At 39.6% G+C, this 14,960-nt stretch overlaps 1 protein-coding gene across 1 annotated transcript in view; it reads left to right on the top strand.

The window, feature by feature from the left end:
- Window positions 1-2,882: 2,882 nt before the first annotated feature.
- Window positions 2,883-14,960, top strand: part of TMEM232 (transmembrane protein 232) — a 266,422-nt gene continuing 254,344 nt past the window's right edge. Inside the window, 1 exon segment of the mRNA XM_061188046.1 lies at window positions 2,883-2,996. The gene's annotated coding sequence lies outside the window, so the exon portion shown is untranslated.

Raw genomic sequence — 14,960 nt, 5'->3', positions numbered from 1 at the left:
CTTTGCTACTCACGCTCCTGGCCCAAGCCCGCCATCCAGGCCCCTCCTAAGAATCTAGGCGAGCTCGTGGAGACACTCCAGCGGGGGCTTGAGGGAGAAAGTGGGGGATCAGCCACCAGTTTCGCTTATTTGATAGTCTCCCCAGCAGAAAGCTATTTCCCTAAAAGAGGTGGGTCAACTTTCTGATTGCTATCGGCTGGGAAATTCTTTTAATTTCCTCTGGAATCGGGCTTGCTTTTCCTCCGGACTCGGGCTTGCTTTTCCTCCGGACTCGGGCTTGCTTTTCCTCCGGGGACCCTTAACTCAGAATCCCACTTTCTGCGCTGGACGATTTTCAAGTCCTTATATTCTTGGTGAAATGGCAGCCCTCCCCGCAGACTCTTTTGGATTTCAAAAAATTTCAAAAGTTTGGGGAAGTGGGGGTGGGGCGGGGGAGGATCCTTGAGGATATGAAATAAAAGAATTTTTAAAAAGGCAATTCATCTTGAGAAAGGGCACAAGTTATCTATTAGGAAAAAATTCTGGGAGGGGGTAAGGTGATGGTAGGATTCCATTTTTTACCTTCTGAACAATGTATCTGAATGGATTCTACCTTTTTGGTTGTCTTTGGTCAATTAACCATTGTTCCTTCCTTCAGGTTACATAGTCTACGTCTTGTATTTCCTAGTGCATGTTACCTATCCAAAGGCTTACTGTAATTTTAATATTGTCTAGTCCTCAGAAATTATTTTTTTAAAGTGTACCTTTCCAACCTTGTTTCAACTGGAGCTTAAGAAAATACACTAGGGATTAATGTTAAAAACTTAAAAAAAAAATTCTGGGTCTATGCCAGATAGGTATAAAACATATCTTATCCATACTTAAATTTGACTATTCTCTAGATCCTGTCATATATTTATAGAATGTCATGTTGATCACATAATTTTCATGGGCATTTTTTGCCCTCTGAAATCACCTGGAGTCCTGTAATGGAATTCAGTATCTTCACCTGTGATAATGTTGATTTACAGACCAGTCCTTTTTCTCTAGATTATAATTTCTTAAAGTAAGGGACCGTATTTTAATTGTCTTTGTATCTCTCAAATACATGGACCTCAAACATCATTAGAACTTTATTTTTGTGAAAACTGAACCAAATTGAATTTCCTAAATGACAACCACTTAAAATGAACAAAGTGGGTACTATTTGGTAGTGCTGAAAATGGTCAAAAACATTCTTTTATTTCTCGTTTATATGTAAGTGCATGTGTGTCTGTGATATAGTTTTTTAAATTTTATATTGTATGTTGAGTGTTGCAAATATAAAGCACTGGCATACAACGGAAATCCAAAAAAAGAATTCATGGACAGTTATATCCATTTTTGCAGTTCTTTCACAAACCATTCATCACATGAGTAGTTTGCATAAAAGCCAAATGGCTTCCTATGGTGGGTAATCAACCTAAATAAAGAGGTACATTGAGGCAAACTGGAATTACCAGACATTGAGTTTATTCGGGAATAGCAGAGGAATTTTAATTCGGGAAATACAAACTATAGCAAGCTACAGATGAGTCCACTGAGGATTTGCGGTAGGCTGTATTTTTTGCGGAGAGAGTCCAAAGAGTGGGAAATTCCACCAGAATCTGATCAGTAAATTCATTGGCTTAAGGATGGGGAAAGATTCTTGGTGGATATTCTTTGGTCAGGAGATAAGTTCTGGTTTTCTGTAAGTTGGGCATTTATGGGAAATCAATAGTTTTATTTTTCTGAGGGCACATGTGTGAGAGTCTCTGGTTCCATTTTAGATCGAAATCCTTTCAGTAAGTAAACGAGATTTAAGATATTTAACCAAGTCAGAACAAGACTATCATTTAAGTATCAGCTCATTGCAATTTTCCTGAATAAATGAGTAAATAAGTGACTCATGAGAAATGAATGGAAATAGTTCATGTTTAAACTTTAATGGTACCTTTCAGTTCACTTTCCTCATTGTCCAGGGCTTTCTTAGTCATACATGAATAATTTAACCACTTCAGTTTTCAGTGTTTTGAATATTGCTATTTCACATTAATTATGGATTATATTTATATTTATTTCTGGAAAAATGTCAATTACTTTATTTACTAGTACAAAGATGAAAAGTCATGAAGTACTTATGAATCATAGTTGGACTTATGGTGCAAGAAATATTTCTATAGTTTCTTTAAATTGACTATGTACCCTCCAAGCCTCTGTTCTGCTTTCAGTCTTACTTTTTACTAAGCCTGCCTCTGCCCTGGGGTTATACAAAAGTCCTGGGTGCTTATGTATCAACAAAGCACTGGAGGGGCACCAGGGGACGTTGGGCCAAATGTCGCATCCATATGGTCCCCTTTGTTTTGGCATTCCTCTTTGGGACCACAACTAGGCCAGGGGAAGATTTTATGCCTCTGCTATGCTATGGGGTCCAATCTCTCAATATTCAGTGCCCAGACATTTCTTCTGTGACACTGTCACCTCCTGGGGGTGCTGCTACAACAGAGGAGTTGGCTCTGAATGACCTCTGTTATCTCCATTCAAGTCTCAGGAAAATCTCTCTCTCTGTTATTGACCCTCTCAGATCAGGTGGGCCCCAACCAGGACCTTTCCTTGCCTGGTGCCATTCATGCCAACTGAAGGAGACCAGGTTTGGCAAAGCAGAGCGGAAACTTTATTCATTGATCAAGGAATGGGGAAAGGAGAGATCATGCTCTAAAGACCTCTTCTCCTCCAAGGGAGGAAAGCAGGAAGCTTTTAAGAGGTCACAGGTGGGTGCGCCATCAGAACTCACGGAAAGGGGCGGTGATTTTTTAGAAACAGCCGGAGCATGCGCAGGCCTTTGGGCTCCTGTGCACACGGCGCTAATCGTGCATAGCAGTGCAAGTGCCCCTTTGGGCGGAGGTCTTAGCATGATAATGAGGCAAAGGCGACTCTCCCACACTTCGGGTCTCATCTGTGCAGGCGCTGCCCTCCTGGTCAGGCTGGAACCCATTCAGGTCAGTTGATTGTCGCTGTCTTGGGCTTTTCTGGCTCAGGCTAGTTCTGTGGTTTATGCAGGCGTCTGCTTTAGTTTCTGTTAAGTAAGCACAGCTGTGAGCATTGATGAACCAATTGTGGTGTGGAAAAAAGCAAGAAAGTAGGTTAGCCTCGGTACAAGTGTGGGTCTCAGTGACATCTCCACAATCCTAGGAGCTTTTTTCCTCCCTACAGGGCACCCGGTGTCATCTCTACAATAAAGTTAATTTTTTATTTTTGTGTTTTTAAGTCAGGAAAAAGCCAGTGACTTCAGGCAGTTTCACCTTTCTGCCTTGGAGAAATTCAGGCAAGAAAGAAAGGGAAAAAAATTATCTATCTTCTCAGAATAGAGAAGTACAAATCAAATGGGAGAGGAGTTCTTAAAAAAAAGATTTCTTACTTAAGAGGTATCGGTGATACCCCATCACCCAAACTTCTCTTTTACAAACTAAACATCTTTAGTTTTTTTTAACTATTTGCAAAAGGGACATGGTTTATAGTTCCTCACTTTTTTCCATCATGCTGAAACCAAGCAGGACCCTGTGGGACACTCCTGGGTACAAAACCCTTCCCATGTCCTGTTTCTTGTTTGTAGGAAAAAGGTTTTCAGCCTCCCAGACCTTCCCTGAGTTCTAAAGCGTAGATTCAAACAGTTACTAATTAGGGGAGTTTGGGCTTTTTGAGCATGAGCTGCTCGTTCTCCTTGCTCGGACCTGCAGTAAACCTTTCTCTGCTCCAAAGTGAGCGTTTTGGTTTGTTTGGCCTCACTGTGCATAGGGCACACGAACTTGGGTTTGACAACAGTGGGGATGGAAGAAGAGTGAAATGATCAGGAAATTTATGTTTGGAATAGTTACTCTGGCAGTCATGTAAAAGATGAGCCTAGAGGAAGAGAGATCAGAAGGAGACTGGAAGATAAGAAGTCACTGTATTAATCTAGAACGAAGGTAATGGCATCCTGATTTAGGAGAATGCAAGAAGGGATGAAAAGGAGACTGAATTAACAGAGCTCGCTTGAAGAAAGGAATATAGTGACCAATAGTGCCTCCCCAGTGATTTGATGCTACATGAGCCGGGGAACAACCTGAAGCCAGGTGAGGCTAGACAATAACCATGAAAGGACGATTTACATGGAGCCTTGGTTTCTTATGACTGTGAAGCTGGTGCATAGACCCTAAATTGTCTAGCTTTAGACTTAATTTTTTTTTTTTAACATCAGAGAGAAATACACCTCTATCTTGTCTGAGGTATTGTCATTTTTACTTCTGTTATATGTCACTAAACCTAATTCTAATATATGTTCTCTTATAATCTTATTTTTATTGAGGTAAAATTCGCATGTAGTGAAATGCACAAATGTTCATTGTACGATTCAGTGCGTATTCTGGGTATCTGTTGCTGGTAGCAATCACTAAAACTTAGTGGCTTAAATAATTTTTTATCAACTCTCATGGTTCTGGAGTTGATTGTTCACAGCTGGGTAATTCATACTTGGGATCTCAACTTGTGATTTCAATTAGATGTCAGCTGAAGCTCTAGTCTTCTGAAGCCTTGACTGGGTTGGACATCCAAAATGGCTCACTTTCATGCCTGGCAGTTGCTGCTTGCTGTCACCAGGAAGCCTGGCGGGGTGCTCACACATGGCTTTCCATGTGATGTTGGTCTCTGAGCATGGTGGCTGGACTCTGAGAGAACAACTCAAGAGACCTAGGAGGAAACTGCAAGGCTTTTTTTTTTATGGTCTAGCTTCCTATGTCCCAGAGTATTATTTCTGCCATACTCTGTCAGTCAAACAAGTTGCTAAGTTAAGCCCAGAATCATGGGGAGAGTGAGTTAGATTCCACCTCTTGTGGGATAGTGGCAAGGCCACATTGCAGAACAATACACAGTATGGGAGGTATTGTGGTACCATTCTGAAAAATGGAATCTGCTATGCTGAGTTTTGATACATATATACACCCATGTTACCCCCAATATGAAACATTTCTATTCAGTCCCTACTCCAGCACTCCTTCCCATCCTCTTGTGGATCATCACCATGTAATAGTTGTTGAACTTCGTGTATATGGAATCATGCAGTATGTACACTTTTGTGTTTGGCTTCTTTCATTCAGTGTAATATTTTTCACTCAATGTATTTTTGTTGCATGTAGAGTAATTTTTTTTTTTTTTTTTTTTACTAGTGGGAAGAATCCTATCACAAACATATCACAAATTTGTTTATCCATTCTCTTACTGATGGATGTTTGAGGTGTTTCCAGTTTGAGACTATTAGGAATAATATTCCTATAAACATTCTTGTACATGTCTTTTTGTAACATTGTTTTCATTTCTTTTGGAATGAAATTTCTGGGTCAAAGGATAGGTATGTGATTAACTTTCTAAGGTGGAAATAGATTTCCAAAGTGGTTATGGCTTATTTTCACTCCTATCAGCAACGTATGAGAGTTCCATTGTTCTACACCTCACAAAACCTGGTACTGTCAGTTTTTAAAAAAAATTTAGCCGTTCTGTTTGAAGTGAAGCAGAATTTAATTGTGGGTCTAATTTGAATTTTCTTGAAGATTAGTGATTTTGAGCATACTGACTTTGTTAATTTTCTCTCTCAGATTTTGTTCTGATATCATTAATTTCTGTTCTTAAGAATTCTCTTCCACTTTTGGGGAGTATATCTTGCGGTTATTTTTCCTGTATCTTTTGTTAGCTAATGAATTTTTAACCTTTCTTTGTTGTTAGAGATAAGTGTTTAACATTTCCTCTGAAGTGTCACTTTTGTTGCACTTCACAAGTATTTATATGTAACGTTTTGTTATCATTTAGTTTTAAGTGTTTTTTTTTTTTTTTTTTTTTTAAACATCTTTATTGAAGTATAATTGCTTTACAATGGTGTGCTAGCTTCTGCTTTACAACAAAGTGAATCAGTTATACATATACATATGTTGCCATATCTCTTCCCTCTTGCATCTCCCTCCCTCCCACCCTCCCTATCCCACCCCTCTAGGTGGTCACAAAGCACCGAGCTGATCTCCCTGTGCTATGCGGCTGCTTCCCACTAGTTATCTATTTTACATTTGGTAGTGTATATATGTCCATGACACTCTCTCACCCTGTCACATCTCACCCCTCCCCCTCCCCATATCCTCAAGTCCATTCTCTAGTAGGTCTGTGTCTTTATTCCCATCTTGCCACTAGGTTCTTCATGACCTCTTTTTTTTTTTTTTTTCCCTTAGATTCCATATATATGTGTTAGCATACTGTATTTGTTTTTCTCTTTCTGACTTACTTCACTCTGTATGACAGACTCTAACTCCATCCACCTCATTACAAACACCTCCATTTCATTTCTTTTTATGGCTGAGTAATATTCCATTGTATATATGTGCCACATCTTCTTTATCCATTCATCCGATGATGGACACCTAGGTTGCTTCCATGTCCTGGCTATTGTAAACAGAGCTGCAATGAATATTTTGGTACATGACTCTTTCTGAATTATGGTTTTCTCAGGGTATATGCCCAGTATTGGGATTGCTGGGTCATATGGTAGTTCTATTTTTAGTTTTTTAAGGAACCTCCATACTGTTCTCCATAGTGGCTGTATCAATTTACATTCCCACCAACAGTGCAAGAGTGTTCCCTTTTCTCCACACCCTCTCCAGCATTTATTGTTTCTAGATTTTTTGATGATGGGCATTCTGACCGGTGTGAGATGATACCTCATTGTAGTTTTGATTTGCATTTCTCTAATGATTAATGATGTTGAGCATTCTTTCATGTGTCTGTTGGCAATCTGTATCTCTTCTTTGGAGAAATGTCTATTTAGGTCTTCTGCCCATTTTTGGATTGGGTTGTTTGTTTTTTTGTTATTGAGCTGCATGAGCTGCTTGTAAATCTTGGAGATTAATCCTTTGTCCGTTGCTTCATTTGCAAATATTTTCTCCCATTCTGAGGGTTGTCTTTTGGTCTTGTTTATGGTTTCCTTTGCTGTGCAAAAGCTTTTAAGTTTCATTAGGTCCCATTTGTTTATTTGTGTTTTTATTTCCATTTCTCTAGGACCTGGGTCAAAAAGGATCTTGCTGTGACTTATGTCATACAGTGTTCTGCCTATGTTTTCCTCTAAGAGTTTGATAGTGTCTGGCCTTACACTTAGGTCTTTAATCCATTTTGAGTTTATTTTTGTGTATGGTGTTAGGGAGTGTTCTAATTTCATACTTTTACATGTACCTGTCCAATTTTCCCAGCACCACTTATTGAAGAGGCTGTCTTTTCTCCACTGTATATGCTTGCCTCCTTTATCAAAGATAAGGTGACCATATGTGCGTGGGCTTATCTCTGGGCTTTCTATCCTGTTCCATTGATCTATATTTCTGTTTTTGTGCCAGTACCAAACTGTCTTGATTACTGTAGCTTTGTAATATAGTCTGAAGTCAGGGAGCCTGATTCCTCCAGCTCCATTTTTCATTCTCAAGATTGCTTTGGCTATTCGGGGTCTTTTGTGTTTCCATACAAATTGTGAAATTTTTTGTTCTAGTTCTGTGAAAAATGCCAGTGGTAGTTTGATAGGGATTGCATTGAATCTGTAGATTGCTTTGGGTAGCAGAGTCATTTTCACAATGTTGATTCTTCCAATCCAAGAACATGGTATATCTCTCCATCTATTTGTATCATCTTTAATTTCTTTCATCAGTGTCCTATAATTTTCTGCATACAGGTCTTTTGTCTCCTTAGGTAGGTTTATTCCTAGGTATTTTATTCTTTTTGTTGCAATGGTAAACGGGAGTGTTTTCTTAATTTCACTTTCAGATTTTTCATCATTAGTATACAGGAATGCAAGAGATTTCTGTGCATTAATTTTGTATCCTGCTACTTTACCAAATTCATTGATTAGCTCTAGTAGTTTTCTGGTAGCATCTTTTGGATTCTCTATGTATAGTATCATGTCATCTGCAAACAGTGACAGCTTTACTTCTTCTTTTCCGATTTGGATTCCTTTTATTTCTTTTTCTTCTCTGATTGCTGTGGCTAACACTTCCAAAACTATGTTGAATAATAGTGGTGAGAGTGGGCAACCTTGTCTTGTTCCTGATCTTAGTGGAAATGGTTTCAGTTTTTCACCATTGAGGACAATGTTGGCTGTGGGTTTGTCATATACGGCCTTTATTATGTTGAGGAAAGTTCCCTCTATGCCTACTTTCTGCAGGACTTTTATCATAAATGGGTGTTGAATTTTGTCGAAAGCTTTCTCTGCATCTATTGAGATGATCATATGGTTTTTCTCCTTCAATTTGTTAATATGATGTATCACGTTGATTGATTTGCGTATATTGAAGAATCCTTGCATTCCTGGAATAAACCCCACTTGATCATGGTGTATGATCCTTTTAATGTGCTGTTGGATTCTGTTTGCTAGTATTTTGTTGAGGATTTTTGCATCTATGTTCATCAGTGATATTGGCCTGTAGTTTTCTTTCTTTGTGACATCTTTGCCTGGTTTTGGTATCAGGGTGATGGTGGCCTCGTAGAATGAGTTGGGGAGTGTTCCTCCCTCTGCAATATTTTGGAAGAGTTTGAGAAGGATAGGTGTTAGCTCTTCTCTAAATGTTTGATAGAATTCGCCTGTGAAGCCATCTGGTCCTGGGCTTTTGTGTGTTGGAAGATTTTTAATCACAGTTTCAATTTCAGTGCTTGTGATTGGTCTGTTCATATTTTCTATTTCTTCCTGGTTCAGTCTCGGCAGGTTGTGCATTTCTAAGAATCTGTCCATTTCTTCCAGGTTGTCCATTTTATTAGCATAGAGTTGCTTGTAGTAATCTCTTATGATCGTTTGTATTTCTGCAGTGTCAGTGGTTACTTCTCCTTTTTCATTTCTAATTCTATTAATTTGAGTCTTCTCCTTTTTTCTCTTGATGAGTCTGGCTAATGGTTTATCAATTTTGTTTATCTTCTCAAAGAACCAGCTTTTAGTTTCATTGATTTTTGCTATTGTTTCCTTCATTTCTTTTTCATTTATTTCTGATCTGATCTTTATGATTTCTTTCCTTCTGCTAGCTTTGGGGTTTTTTTGTTCTTCTTTCTCTAATTGCTTTAGGTGCAAGGTTAGGTTGTTTATTCGAGATGTTTCCTGTTTCTTGATGTAGGCTTGTATTGCTATAAACTTCCCTCTTAGAACTGCTTTTGCTGCATCCCATAGGTTTTGGATCGTCGTGTCTCCATTGTCATTTGTTTCTAGGTATTTTTTGATTTCCCCTTTGATTTCTTCAGTGATCACTTCGTTATTAAGTAGTGTATTGTGTAGCCTCCATGTGTTTGTATTTTTTACAGATCTTTTCCTGTAATTGATATCTAGTCTCATAGCGTTGTGGTCGGAAAAGATACTTGATACGATTTCAATTTTTTTAAATTTACCAAGGCTTGATTTGTGACCCAAGATATGATCTATCCTGGAGAATGTTCCATGAGCACTTGAGAAAAATGTGTATTCTGTTGTTTTTGGGTGGAATGTCCTATAAATATCAATTAAGTCCATCTTGTTTAATGTATCATTTAAAGCTTGTGTTTCCTTATTTATTTTCATTTTGGATGATCTGTCCATTGGTGAAAGTGGGGTGTTAAAGTCCCCTACTATGATTGTGTTACTGTCGATTTCCCCTTTCATGGCTGTTAGTATTTGCCTTATGTATTGAGGTGCTCCTATGTTGGGTGCATAAATATTTACAATTGTTATACCTTCCTCTTGGATCGATCCCTTGATCATTATATAGTGTCCTTCTTTGTCTCTTGTAATTGTCTTTATTTTAAAGTCTATTTTGTCTGATATGAGAATTGCTACTCCAGCTTTCTTTTGATTTCCATTTGCATGGAATATCTTTTTCCATCCCCTCACTTTCAGTCTGTATGTGTCTCTAGGTCTGAAGTGGGTCTCTTGTAGACAGCATATATATGGGTCTTGTTTTTGTATCCATTCAGCCAGTCTGTGTCTTTTGGTGGGAGCATTTAATCCATTTACATTTAAGGTAATTATCGATATGTATGTTCCTATTCCCATTTTCTTAAATGTTTTGGGTTTGTTATTGTAGGTGTTTTCCTTCTCTTGTGTTTCTTGCCTAGAGAAGTTCCTTTAGCATTTGTTGTAAAGCTGGTTTGGTGGTGCTGAACTCTCTCAGCTTTTGCTTGTCTGTAAAGGTTTTAATTTCTCCATCAAATCTGAATGAGATCCTTGCTGGGTAGAGTAATCTTGGTTGTAGGTTTTTCTCCTTCATCACTTTAAGTATATCCTGCCACTCCCTTCTGGCTTGCAGCGTTTCTGCTGAAAGATCAGCTGTTAACCTTATGGGGATGCCCTTGTGTGTTATCTGTTGTTTTTCCCTTGCTGCTTTTAATATGTTTTCTTTATATTTAATTTTTGATAGTTTGATTAATATGTGTCTTGGTGTGTTTCTCCTTGGATTTATCCTGTATGGGACTCTCTGTGCTTCCAGGACTTGATTAACTATTTCCTTTCCCATATTAGGGAAGTTTTCAACTATAATCTCTTCAAATATTTTCTCAGTCCCTTTCTTTTTCTCTTCTTCTTCTGGGACCCCTATAATTCGAATGTTGGTGCGTTTAATGTTGTCCCAGAGGTCTCTGAGACTGTCCTCAGTTCTTTTCATTCTTTTTTCTTTATTCTGGTCTGCAGTAGTTATTTCCACCATTTTATCTTCCAGGTCACTTATCCGTTCTTCTGCCTCAGTTATTCTGCTATTGATCCCATCTAGAGTATTTTTAATTTCATTTATTGTGCTTGTCATCGTTTCTTGGTTCCTCTTTAGTTCTTCTACGTCCTTGTTAAATGTTTCTTGCATTTTGTCTATTCTATTTCCAAGACTTTGGATCATCCTTACTATCATTATTCTGAATTCTTTTTCAGGTAGACTACCTATTTCCTCTTCATTTGTTAGGTCTGGTGTGTTTTGACCCTGCTCCTTCATCTGCTGTGTGTTTTTCTGTCTTCTCATTTTGCTTATCTTACTGTGTTTGGGGTCTCCTTTTCACAGGCTGCAGGTTCGTAGTTCCCGTTGTTTTTGGTATCTGTCCCCAGTGGCTAAGGTTGGTTCAGTGGGTTGTGTAGGTTTCCTGGTGGAGGGAACTAGTGCCTGTGTTCTGGTGGATGAGGCTGGATGTTGTCTTTCTGGTGGGTTCGTCCACGTCTGGTGGTGTGTTTTGGGGTGTCTGTGGCCTTATTATGATTTTAGGCAGCCTCTCTGTTAATGGATGGGGCTGTGTTCCTCTCTTGCTAGTTGTTTGGCATAGGATGTCCAGCACTGTAGCTTGCTGGTCGTTGAGTGAAGCTGGGTCTTGATGTTGAGATGGAGATCTGTGAGAGATTTTTGCCGTTTGGTATTACGTGGAGCTGGGAGGTCTCTTGTGGACCAGTGTCCTGAAGTTGGCTCTCCCACCTCAGAGGCACAGCCCTGATGCCTGGCTGGAGCACCAAGAGCCTTTCATCCACACGGCTCAGAATAAAAGGGAGAAAAAAAGGAAAGAAAGAAAAAAAGAGGATAAAATAAAATAAAATAAAGCAATTATAATAAAAAATAAGAAAAAAAATTATTAAGAGTAAATTTATTAAGAAAAAAAATTTTTTTTTAATTTTTAAAAATAGATTTATTAATTTTTTATACTAAAAATAAGAAAAAAATTATTTAGAAAAAATTTATTAAGAAAAAAAATTTTTTAATTTTTTTAAAATAAAAAATATGAAAAAACTTATTAAAAATTTTTTTAAAAATAGAAAATAAGGAAAAAATTATTAAGAAAACATTTATTAGGGAAAAAAAAATTTTTTAAGCCAAAAAAAAAAAAAAAAAAAAAAAAACGGACGGACCTAACCCTAGGACTAACGGTGAGAGCAAAGCTATACAGACAAAATCTCACCCAGAAGCATACACATCTACACTCACAAAAAAAAGGAAAAGGGGAAAAGTTAATATATCCTGCTCCCAAAGTCCATCTCCTAAATTTGGGATGATTCGTTGTCTATTCAGGTATTCAACAGATGCAGGCACATCAAGTTGTTTGTGGAGCTTTAATCCGCTGTTTCTGAGGCTGCTGGGAGAGATTTCCCTTTCTCTTCTTTGTTCGTACAGCTCCCGGGGTTCAGCTTTGGATTTGGACCCGCCTCTGCATGTAGGTCCCCTGAGGGCGTCTGTTCCCCGCCCAGACAGAACGGGGTTAAAGGAGCAGCTGATTCGGGGGCTCTGGCTCACTCAGGCCGGGGGGAGGGAGCGGTACGGAGGAGGCGGGGCGAGCCTGCGGCGGCAGACGCCGGCGTGACGTTACAGCAGCCTGAGGCGTGCCGTGCGCTCTCCCGGGGAAGTTGTCCCCGGATCACGGGACGCTGGCTGTGGCAGGCTGCACAGGCTCCCGGGAGGGGCGGTGTGGAGAGTGACCTGTGCTCGCACACAGGCTGTTTGGTGGCGGCAGCAGCAGCCTTAGCGTCTCATGCCCGTCTCTGGGGTCCGCGCTGATAGCCGCGGCTCGCGCCCGTCTCTGGAGTTCGTTTAAGTGGCACTCTGAATCCCCTCTCCTTGCACGCCGCGAAACAAAGAGGCAAGAAAAAGTCTCCTGCCTCTTCGGCAGCTGCAGACTTTTTCTCGTGCACCCTCCCGGCTAGTTGTGGTGCGCTAAACCCTTCAGGCTGTGTTCACGCAGCCAACCCCAGTCCTCTCCCTGGGATCCGACCGAAGCCCGCGCCTCAGCTCCCAGCCCCCGCCCGCCCCGGCGGGTGAGCAGACAAGCCTCTCGGGCTGGTGAGTGCTGCTCGGCGCCGAGCCTCTGTGCGGGAATCTCTCCGTTTTTCCCTCTGCGTCCCTGTTGCTGTGGGATCCGCGCTGATAGCCGCGGCTCGCGCCCGTCTCTGGAGCTCGTTTAGGCGGCGCTCTGAATCCCCTCTCCTTGCGCGCCGCGAAACAAAGAGGCAAGAAAAATTCTCTTGCCTCTTTGGCAGCTGCAGTCTTTTTCCCGGACTCCCTCCCGGCTAGCACCGAAGCCCGAGCCCCAGCTCCCAGGCCCCGCCCGCCCCGGCGGCTGAGCAGACAAGCCTCTCGGGCTGGTGAGTGCTGGTCGGCACCGCTCCTCTGTGCGGGAATCTCCGCTTTGCCCTCCGCACCACTGTGGCTGCGCTCTCCTCCGTGGCTCCGAAGCTTCCCCCCTCTGCTACCCGCAGTCTCTGCCCACGAAGGGGCTTCCTAGTGTGTGGAAACCTTTCCTCCTTCACAGCTCCCTCCCACTGGTGCAGGTCCCGTCCCTATTCTTTTGTCTCTGTTATTTCTTTTTTCTTTTGCCCTACCCAAGTACGTGGGGATTTTCTTGCCTTTTGGGAGGTCTGACGTCTTCTGCCAGCGTTCAGTGGGTGTTCTGTAGGAGCAGTTCCACGTGTAGATGTATTTCTCATGTATCTGTGGGGAGGAAGGTGATCTCCGCGTCTTACTCTTCCGCCATCTTGCCCCTCCCCCTAAGTGTTTTTGAAATTCCATTTTTTTGTTTTGATCCACAGGTGACTTAGAATTGTTTTTTATTTCCAATATATGGAGGGTTAATTTATCTTTTTATTACAATTTTCTAATCTAACTGTGTTTTGATATCAGGATTATAATCTACTCATGTAGATTACCTACTCTTTGTAATTTAAGACTTGCCTTAGGCTAGAATTTTTAGATAATTGTACTTGTGTGCTTGGGAAAAATGATATTCTCTAATGATTGAATGCAGAATTCTGTGTCCATCATATTAATTATACTATTTAAATCGTCTATACCTTTGCTGATTTTCTTTTTGTTGCCTACTGGACTTACAAATAGTTACGAAAGCATAGCTCACACTACATTTTACTAATTTATTTTCTCAGAGCCACACTGGCTAACTATCAATACTTCTTTCTCTACCCATATACAACCAATTCCTAATAGCCTTTTGTTTCCCCCTGTACATTAGCTCAGGGTTTTTTCCCTTATAATTTCTTGGATTTCAAGATTCCTTCTTAGTCCTACGAAGTTGTTTTTAAAGACAGGATCCAAAGCCTATGTTAATTGGTCATCTTTTCTGGAACTGAAACCCATATCACTAATTTTTCTATATTAATTGTTTATTCATACATCTTTTTCAATTGAATGTAATCTATATTTTGTATGTGCAGATTCTTCTGAGATTTTTATGCAAGTATTTTTCAAGTAAATATACTGTTCCTCTTTTCCCATGTTTATGCCTCTTTTTTCCTTATGTTTTTGTTGGCTAGGACTACCTATAAAATGTTGAGGAGTGGCAATAATAATGGATATTCTTGTGTTGTTCTTGGCTTTTTAGATAAAGCTTCAAAAGTTTTCTTGTTAATTATCATGATTCTTTTAGCTTTTCCTAGATACCTTTAATTAAATTGAGTAAAACTCCTAATCCTAACTTGTAGAGTTTTTGTTTGTTTTTATAATCATGAGTGGAAACTGGATTTAATTGAATTATTCTTTGGCATATATAAAAATATTTTCTACTTTTTTGCCTTAAGTCCATCAATGTTATAGTCTACAACGATAGATTTTATAGTATTAAATTATCTTCACTCTTCTGAGACTAACCTTCCTCAGTTATAAAGAACTATTTTTTATTGGTATTGCTGGATTTGGTTTCCTTATGTTTCATTAAGAATTTTTGCAGCTATGTTAATAGGTAAGATTTCTCTATGAATTTATTTTCCCATACTGACCCAGATCCTGTAACCTTGGATGATCTAAGAATTTATTTCTTTTTGTATAAGATCTGATAATATTGTTGAAACTCTAAAAAGGCATAAAAATAGTAACATTATGAAAAACCTTAGAAAGTTATTCTGGAGAGAAAGAATGAGCATAAGAGTAAAAGAAAATGACAAACTAAATAATTGTATTAGCAGTTTTAAAGTAGTTTTTGTTCAA

Source organism: Eubalaena glacialis, chromosome 4 (genome assembly GCF_028564815.1).
Source record: "Eubalaena glacialis isolate mEubGla1 chromosome 4, mEubGla1.1.hap2.+ XY, whole genome shotgun sequence".
Classification (NCBI taxonomy): Eukaryota; Metazoa; Chordata; class Mammalia; order Artiodactyla; family Balaenidae; genus Eubalaena; species Eubalaena glacialis.
The sequence above is the reverse complement of the archived record's forward strand: the minus strand, read 5'-3'. Positions and strand labels throughout refer to the sequence as shown.